Source organism: Nyctereutes procyonoides, unplaced genomic scaffold, assembly GCF_905146905.1.
Source record: "Nyctereutes procyonoides isolate TBG_1078 unplaced genomic scaffold, NYPRO_anot_genome, whole genome shotgun sequence".
In the NCBI taxonomy this organism is placed as follows: Eukaryota; Metazoa; Chordata; class Mammalia; order Carnivora; family Canidae; genus Nyctereutes; species Nyctereutes procyonoides.
Window position 1 is genome coordinate 67,690,453 of NW_026575049.1, and position 10,547 is coordinate 67,700,999.

Below are 10,547 nucleotides of genomic sequence, written 5' to 3' on the forward strand. Positions count from 1 at the left end.
AAAATACATTCTTTCCTCTAGGCTAGATTAGCACCTAAACCTATTTTGTTTAGGAATCTTCTGAACAGTGCTATTGGGTTAAGATTTCTTCTCCTGTTTTGCCCTCTATACCATCTAGCTAAACAACCTCTGTGGCTTCTCTGGCCTCCCAGGACTGTCTCTAGTTAGATTATGCTTTTCGTCCTCATATATAAGGGATGGGACTTTATTTAGGTGTTGGATACAGGGATTAGGGGCTTTATGTAGTTTGTGTTCAATGACATATATTCACTTGAGCACTGAAGAGTGGATGCTATCTATCTATAAAAAGTAACAGGTCAGTGTTCAAACTCTGAGTGTAGATTTGTCTCCAAGCTCATAGGTCCTGTATGGATTGTGCAGATAAGGTCTAAATGTCTTCAGTAGGACCTTGAACCTGGCTTGTGTCCCCTTACATCTAGTAATCATCATCGTCATCATCTTCTTCATCATCTCTCGCCACTTTGCTCTCTAGAGTGTACTCTTCCTTCTCTCTCCCTTCTGCCCAGAGCCAATGGACAAGAAATGCTACACAGAACTCTGAGAGAGGTCAAGGGCATAGAAGGTCAGGACTGGCCAGGTGGTAAGAACTGAAGTCACAGAAACAGTTGACATTGGGAGTAAGTGTGAAGAGAGGAGGATCAGGAGTCAAGGATATGTACACTGCTGAATGGATGAGGAGAGAGCCCTAGAAGTATCAGAAAAGGAATAATCCAATTAAACAGGAGAAATAAATTTAATAATAAGTTCTGATTCATGCCCACAGTGTGCTCCCAACCTTAATTAGTAATGGGGGAAAAATTATACCCAAAGCCCTTATCTCTGAAATTATTCATTTGATATAGATACAATTTTATATGACTAAATCTCTTATTTATAGAAATTGGAGACAAAATCCAAATATCATCCTCAAACTTCATTTCCATTTATCTTTTTTTTTTAAAGATTTTATTTATTCATAAGAGACACACAGAGAGAGAGGCAGAGACACAGGCAGAGGGAGAAGCAGGCCCCCCGCGGGGAGCCTGATGGGGGGAGAGGAGGACAGTGACTTGATCCCAAGACCCCAGGATAATGACCTGAGCGGAAGGCAGAAGCTCAGCCACTAAGCCACCCAGGCGTTTCTCCATTTATAATTCTAATTCACCTGCACTACCTTTTTTCCCAGCATAAATAGAAAAATGAATGGTCAGCAGTTCAATAGTTTTCCATCTTGAGGGCAAAGATATGCATTGCAGTGAACTGATCACCATTTGAGTCAACTTGAGGACAAAAGAGAAACTAGTTATAAAGATCTTGGCAATTCAGATGTAGAGTAATAGGTTCCTGAAGTAATGGTTACTCAATGTCTCTCCCAGGTGACTCTGGATTCAGAGCTCTTGCATTTAAATTCTGGTTCCAACAATTACAAGTCCTTGGAACGGAGGAAGTGAAATTCAGTGAGTCTTAGTTTCCTCATTTCTAGGACAGAGTTAATAACAGGACCTACTCTATACAGATGTTGTAAAGAATAAATAAGATAATACCTAATAAGCACATACCTGGCACACAGGAAGCCCTGGATCACAGAAACCATTACTATGACACAGACAATGATTAAATAAAGGCCGGTAACCACAATATTCTCAGATGCTCAAGCAGAAGGCCCAAAAAGCTTCCTTAACCCCACCCTATCTCATCACCTCACCAAAGCTTTGACAAAGTCCTGGCTTTCCTACTCCCAATATAGATCCTAAATCCATGACCTTCCCCTCAGGTCCACTGTGACCACTCATGCCCATATCACCATCATCATTCTTCTCTGGCCGACTATATCCACCTCTCCATGGGTCCTTAGCTTCTACCTTTGTCCTGTCTAGTCCATTACTCAAATTGTGGCCAGAAAGAAGGAACCTATAAAACTACAAATCTTTTCAAGTAGGGGTACTTACACACTATCCATTATTTGTTTGTTCTTAGAATAAATCTCCATACAGCACAATAGTTTATAAGAGCTGCTTGATTTAACTCCCATGTCCCTTCCTAGCTCTTATTCCACTACCTCTTGGCTCTTTAAAGTTCAGCCATACAACCACATTCTGGTTCCTTGCCTACACTAAATCTTTCTCAGGGCACCTGTTCTTCTCTCAACCTGCACTATTTCTTTCTCCCTTCTTCCAAATGATTGGCTCATTACTGTCATTCAGGCCTCAGTTCAAATTTTGTCTCCCAGAGAAGGCTTCTCCATCTACCCTATATATGGTTGCTACTTCTGGTAACTATTGTCTCATCACCTGGCTTATTTTCTCCATAGTGTTCATTGCAACCTGGGCTCCTAATCTGCATTTTTTGTTGTCTTGTTGAGTCTCTGTACTTTCCACTAGAAGGTCAGCCCCACAAAAGCAGAGATGAATACTGTTTTTGTTGTTGTTGTTGTTGTATCTCTAGGGCTTGGCACTTGACAAATAATCAATAAGTATTTGTTAAGATATTGAATAGATGAGTTGCATACCCTCCCTTTGAATGTGTGGGTTTATGTGAGATGAGACAAGTTTGTATCTTTATGATTGAGTATGAGGGTGCTCTACTGCACATGAATATGCATGAGAATATGTGAATGTGCATGAAGGAATGCTTGGGAGCATGTGTGTAAGGGTGTGTTACTGCCTGTGTATGGGTGTGAGATCTATCAGTGTGAGTGTGTGAATGTGTGTTTGTGTGTGTGTTTGAAGAATATTAGGGAAATCTGATTTCTCTAATTTGATATGAATCAAATACTTTAATTAAATACTTAACAATTAAGGCTTATTCAAGTACTTTAATTAAAATAATCCCATGATGACAAACTATAGTGTTATAACAAAGGAATATTTTATAGTCCTCTATTCTAGGAGATTGACCTCACGAAACTAATCACTAAAATGGAGTATGTTGAGTAAGAACTTGTGGGATTTTGTTAAATCCTATGAGAACTCAACGCTTTCTCTATTTCCTCTTCAAAGAGACAACCCTGTGATCTACAGGGATTTACTGCAGGAATAAATGCATACCTTTCCTGCCTAATGCCCATGCTATTCCTACTGCCTGGGATATTCTTTCCCCATCTCTTTGCTTGGCTGAGGTCATTTAGGGATTCACTGTCAGTCTCTTCCTCTAAATTCCTGGAGTACAGAGACCTCCCTTTCTTGTTCATTGCTACATTCCAGCATCTAGCATAACATCTGGCATAAGTGTTTTTTAAAAAATGTTATGGCGTAATTAAAAAGGAAATCTATTTACTTTTTTTAAAGTATGTATTTTGAAAATATTTAAAACAATATTCAAAACTATACACACACACACACACACACACACACACAGATACATCTAAGAAATGACAACTTTTCCCAAGGGTAGGGCTTGCTTGGTGTGCAACACACACATAGTAGATGCTCAATAAAGAGAAGTCAATCAGTTGAATCTTGAACTCATACTATCCTATGCCCATGAATAAGAACATTCTGGAGTCAGACCACCTGGTTGGAATCCAAGTTCTTTCACTTTTTAGTCACTGTATGACCTTGGGAAATTTACACAGCCACTCTGAGGTACAGTTTGCTTATCTGTAAAATAGATTTTCTAATGGTAACTTTCTCAAAGCAATGGTACAAGAATTAAATAAAAGAAACACTTTGCACCATACTTGGAACATAGTGAGCACTTAACAAACATTGAAAACAAAACCAAGACTCTCAGAAATTATATCAGTCAAAAAAAAAAAAGAAATTATATCAGTCAAACATTTAACATTTCAACATTTTAGCATTCCAGCCTTCAGAATAGTGTATATAAAAAAAAATATGCTTGTAACTTAACAGTTACAGTTAGGAAAGGATTAGGAAGGATTTCCTAAGCAAAATTTCCAAAGTGCAAAAAAATTAATGCATTTGATTACGTCCAAATTAAGAATTTTTATGCAGTTAAGGTCATGATGGAAAGAGTAAGTAGATAAATAGCAGGATGGGAGAAGATATTTTTAATTTCTAACTGACCTTGATCATTCTCATATTCCTTGGTTATTATTTAAACAATAAAAGGAAGTCCTGAAAAATCAACAAGGGAAACACAACTGTGCAACTGTGATAGAAAAATGGACTAGCGATGTGAACAACAACAACAAAAATGTAGAGATAACAAAATCCCAAAGGCTAAAGAGCATAGCAGTTGCTTATATCTTTTATGAGAGAAGTGCAAATAAAGAAACAAACAATGAGATAGCCATTTATACCAATTAGTCTCACAAAAATTAAAAGCCAGAAAATGTGAAATGTTCACAGGGATGGGGCATGTAGGGAGGAGTGTAGAACAAGGTGACCATCTTGGAGAGCTGTTAGTACTTAGCTAAGTTAGCCAGTTCTGCTCCTGGCTGTGTACCCCAGATAGATTCTCATATAGTACCTTAGAAGATCTGTCAGGATAAGCTCAGTTGTGTTGTGAGACAATGAATCCCCAAATCTCTGCGGTCTGAATAAACATAAGCTCATTTCTTGTTCATACTATGTGTCCATCACACATTGGCAGAGGCCTCTTCCCTCATCCAGGCCCTCTGGTACGCATGCTGTCAAAGCAGCCTTTTTTGAACAGTGCTTAAGCCTGAGCCAGAGGGAGAAAGGCATGTCTTCAGGAGTCCTGAACAGGTGATAATAAATCCTCTAGCCCAGAAATGACACACGTCGCTCTTTATACAACTCATTGGCTAGAACTAGGCACGTGGCCCACCTGACCTCCAGGGGGTCAGGAATTACAATCCCACCTTGTGCTGCCATAGAGAACTAATCCGACTGTCACAAGAGACGTATACAAGAATACCAACTGGAAGGACTGGGAGATGAGAGCAACCTGCTAGATGTGTACATTGCAAGGGGGTTCAATTTTAAAATCATAGTGCTGTTTTTTCTCTAGCTCCTTTATGTGTAAGGTTAGCTTTTGTATTTGAGTTCTTTCCAGTTTTTGAATGGATGCTTGTATTGCGATGTATTTCCCCCTCAGGACTGCTTTTGCTGCATCCCAAAGATTTTGAACGGTTGTATCTTCATTCTCATTAGTTTCCATGAATCTTTTTAATTCTTCCTTAATTTCCTGGTTGACCCTTTTATCTTTTAGCAGGATGGTCCTTAACCTCCACGTGTTTGATGACCTTCCAAACTTCTTGTTGTGATTTAGTTCTAATTTCAAGGCGTTATGGTCTGAGAATATGCAGGGGACGATCCCAATCTTTTGGTATCGGTTCAGACCCGATTTGTGACCCAGTATGTGGTCTATTCTGGAGAAAGTTCCATGTGCACTTGAGAAGAATGTGTATTCAGTTGAGTTTGGATGTAAAGTTCTGTAGATATCTGTGAAATCCATCTGGTCCAGTGTATCATTTAAAGCTCACGTTTCTTTGGAGATGTTGTGCTTAGAAGACCTATCAAGGGTAGAAAGAGCTAGATTGAAGTCACCAAGTATAAGTGTATTATTATCTAAGTATTTCTTCACTTTGGTTAATAATTGGTTTAAGTATTTGGCAGCTCCCACATTCGGGGCATATATATTGAGGATTGTTAAGTCCTCTTGTTGGATAGATCCTTTAAGTATGATAGTGCTCGCTTCGGCAGCACATATACTAAGTATGATATAGTGTCCCTCTTCATCTCTCACTACAGTCTTCGGGATAAATTTTAGTTTATCTAATATAAGGATGGCTACCCCTGCTTTCTTTTGAGAACCATTTGAATGGTAAATGGTTCTCCAACCTTTTATTTTCAGGCTGTAGGTGTCCTTCTGTCTAAAATGAGTCTCTTGTAGACAGCAAATAGATGGGTCCTGCTTTTTTATCCAGTCTGAAACCCTGTGCCTTTTGATGGGGTCATTGAGCCCGTTTACATTCAGAGTTACTATAAATGGACCCGACGCCCAGCAGAAGAAGAGAGTTAATTAAAATTCGAGCAGAACTCAATGAAATCGAGACCAGAAGAACTGTGGAACAGATCAACAGAACCAGGAGTTGGTTCTTTGAAAGAATTAATAAGATAGATAAACCATTAGCCAGCCTTATTAAAAAGAAGAGAGAGAAGACTCAAATTAATAAAATCATGAATGAGAAAGGAGAGATCACTACCAACACCAAGGAAATACAAACGATTTTAAAAACATATTATGAACAGCTCTACACCAATAAATTAGGCAATCTAGAAGAAATGGACGCATTCCTGGAAAGCCACAAACTACCAAAACTGGAACAGGAAAAAATAGAAAACCTGAACAGGCCAATAACCAGGGAGGAAATTGAAGCAGTCATCAAAACCCTCTCAAGACACAGGAGTCCAGGCCCAGATGGCTTCCCAGGGGAATTCTATCAAACGTTTAAAGAAGAAATCATACCTATTCTACTAAAGCTGTTTGGAAAGATAGAAAGAGATGGAGTACTCCCAAATTCATTCTATGAGGCCAGCATCCAGCATCACCTTAATTCCAAAACCAGACAAAGACCCCACCAAAAAGGAGAATTACAGACCAATATCCCTGATGAACATGGATGCAAAAATTCTCAACAAGATACTAGCCAATAGAATCCAACAACACATTAAGAAAATTATTCACCATGACCAAGTAGGATTTATCCTCGGGACACAAGGCTGGTTCAACACTCGTAAAACAATCAATGTGATTCATCATATCAGCAAGAGAAAAACCAAGAACCATATGATCCTCTCATTAGATGCAGAGAAAGCATTTGACAAAATACAGCATCCATTCCTGATCAAAACTCTTCAGAGCGTAGGGATAGAGGGAACTTTCCTTGACATCTTAAAAGCCATCTACAAAAAGCCCACAGCAAATATCATTCTCAATGGGGAAGCACTGGGAGCCTTTCCCCTAAGATCAGGAACAAGACAGGGATGTCCACTCTCACCACTGCTATTCAACATAGTACTGGAAGTCCTAGCCTCAGCAATCAGGCAACAAAAATACATTAAAGGCATTCAAATTGGCAAAGAAGAAGTCAAACTCTCCCTCTTCGCCGATGACATGATACTCTACATAGAAAACCCAAAAGCCTCCACCCCAAGATTGTTAGAACTCATACAGCAATTTGGTAGCGTGGCAGGATACAAAATCAATGCCCAGAAATCAATGGCATTTCTATACACTAACAATGAGACTGAAGAAAGAGAAATTAAGGAGTCAATCCCATTTACAATTGCACCCAAAAGCATAAGATACCTAGGAATAAACCTAACCAAAGAGGTAAAAGATCTATACCCTAAAAACTATAGAACACTTCTGAAAGAAACTGAGGAAGACACAAAGAGATGGAAAAATATTCCATGCTCATGGATTGGCAGAATTAATATTGTGAAAATGTCAATGTTACCCAGGACAATTTACACGTTTAATGCAATTCCTATCAAAATACCATGGACTTTCTTCAGAGAGTTAGAACAAATTATTTTAAGATTTGTGTGGAATCAGAAAAGACCCCAAATAGCCAGGGGAATTTTAAAAAAGAAAACCATAGCTGGGGGCATCACAATGCCAGATTTCAGGTTGTACTACAAAGCTGTGGTCATCAAGACAGTGTGGTACTGGCACAAAAACAGACACATAGATCAATGAAACAGAATAGTGAACCCAGAAGTGGACCCTGAACTTTATGGTCAACTAATATTCGACAAAGCAGGAAAGATTATCCACTGGAAGAAAGACAGTCTCTTCAATAAATGGTGCTGGGAAAATTGGACATCCACATGCAGAAGAATGAAACTAGACCACTCTCTTGCACCATACACAAAGATAAACTCAAAATGGATGAAAGATCTAAATGTGAGACAAGATTCCATCAAAATCCTAGAGGAGAACACAGGCAACACCCTTTTTGAACTTGGACACAGTAACTTCTTGCAAGATACATCCACGAAAGCAAAAGAAACAAAAGCAAAAATGAACTATTGGGACTTCATCAAGATAAGAAGCTTTTGCACAGCAAAGGATACAGTCAACAAAACTCAAAGACAACCTACAGAATGGGAGAAGATATTTGCAAATAACATATCAGATAAAGGGCTAGTTTCCAAGATCTACAAAGAACTTATTAAACTCAACACCAAAGAAACAAACAATCCAATCATGAAATGGGCCAAAGACATGAACAGAAATCTCACAGAGGAAGACATAGACATGGCCAACACGCACATGAGAAAATGCTCTGCATCACTTGCCATCAGGGAAATACAAATCAAAACCACAATGAGATCCCACCTCACACCAGTGAGAATGGGGAAAATTAACAAGGCAGGAAACAACAAATGTTGGAGAGGATGCGGAGAAAAGGGAACCCTCTTACACTGTTGGTGGGAATGTGAACTGGTGCAGCCACTCTGGAAAACTGTGTGGAGGTTCCTCAAAGAGTTAAAAATAGACCTGCCCTACGACCCAGCAATTGCACTGTTAGGGATTTACCCCAAAGATTCAGATGCAATGAAACTCCGGGACACCTGCACCCCGATGTTTCTAGCAGCCATGTCCACAATAGCCAAACTGTGGAAGGAGCCTCGGTGCCCATCGAAAGATGAATGGACAAAGAAGATGTGGTCTATGTATACAATGGAATATTACTCAGCCATTAGAAATGACAAATACCCACCATTTGCTTCAACGTGGATGGAACTGGAGGGTATTATGCTGAGTGAAGTAAGTCAATCGAAGAAGGACAAACAGTGTATGTTCTCATTCATTTGGGGAATATGAATAATAGTGAAGGGGAATATAAGGGAAGGGAGAAGAAATGTGTGGGAAATACCAGAAAGAGAGACAGAACATAAAGACTCCTAACTCTGGGAAACGAACTAGGGGTGGTGGAAGGGGAGGAGGGCGGGGGGTGGGGGTGAATGGGTGACGGGCACTGAGGGGACACTTGACGGGATGAGCACTGGGTGTTATTCTGTATGTTGGCAAATTGAACACCAATAAAAATTAATTTATTAAAATAAATAAATAAAAAAATAAAATAAAATAAAATAAAATCATAGTGCCGAATACAAAAGAGAAATAAAATGAGATCAGATGCTATTTATGTAAGAGTACATGCATGTAAAACCGTACCTGTTTCTAGGGCTTCACCCTCTGAGCTCAGTGTTTTGCCCTCAGTCACTCTCCCCTTTATTGGAAGGGTAGTAATATGTGCCTGAAGATGAGTGGGTTTATCATCCTGTTTCCTGCCTGTAGAATTTGCAGGAGTCCAACAGCCTTACTTCATTTCATATTTTCTCTGTGCCTTTTGGTCCACTTTGGGCAAAGTCTGCATAACAACTGGCAGTGTTGGCATGACATTTTCAAGAACTCTGTCAGCCTCCTGTACGTATCATGAGAGTCACGCCGTTAGACACGGTGGTCTTTCAAAGATCTTTCCTGGATCTTTCCCCGTCTCTAGCTTTCACTTCTGCTGAGACAGCTGAAGGTATTCATAAGTCACACATGCCTAACCTCTTCTGCAAATCTTGTCCAGCTAGCTACAGCCGTGGCCTCCTTGCCAGAACACATATTCCCAGCAGTGACCCTCCTAACACTTTTGCAGTCTGGATAGACTGAGAATTTCCAAAATTGTCAAGTCCTGGTTCCCTCTTAACAGTTCTTCCCTTAATTTATCTCTTCATTTTCCCGTTTTATCATAAACAGCAAAAAGAAGCCAGCCTGAACGTTGAACGTTTTGCTTAGAAGTCTCCCCAAGTAAATATCCACAGGTCATCACTTACAACTTCTGCTTTCCATATAACTTCATAGACTACAACTCAGCTAGATTTTTGTCCCGCTACATAACAAGGATCCCCTTTCCTCCTGTTTTCAAAATCATGGTCTTCATCCCCTCCTGATCCCTCACCAGCAGCAGCTTCAACATCCACATTTCTACCAACATCTTGCATATGGCACCATATGCATAAGACAACACTGGCTTTCTCTATCCTGCTCCTCACTTCCTTCTTAGCCCTCACCAGGAGCATCTTGAATATTCCTTTCTCCACCAATGGCTTGTTTAATCTAGGTTTTTTCTATCATGCACTTCAAAATTCTTCCAGTCACTACCTACCACTCAATTCCAAAGCCACTTCCACATTTTTGTGCACGTGTTCCAGTCGCATCTCCTTCTCAGTACCAAATCTATATTAGTTTCCAGTGCCTGCTGCAACAAATTACCAGAAATTTGCTGAAAACAACAGAGATTTGTTCTGTCACAGTGCTGAAGGCCAGAGGTCTGAAAGCAGGTTCACTGGACTGTCATGAAGATGTCTGCAGGCCTCTGATCCTCTGGAGTCTCTAGGGAAGAACCGTTCCTTGCCTGGTCTAGCTTCTAGAGGCCACTGGCATTCCTTGGCTTTTGGCGGCATCATTATAATCCCTGCCTCCATGGCCACATTGCCTGGATCTCCTTTGTGGGGGGCATGATTCGATCTGTAACAAACTTTTATAGATATGTGATCTTTCCATACATTAATGTAGAAAGTTATGTTACTCAATTCCCTAATGTCCCACCA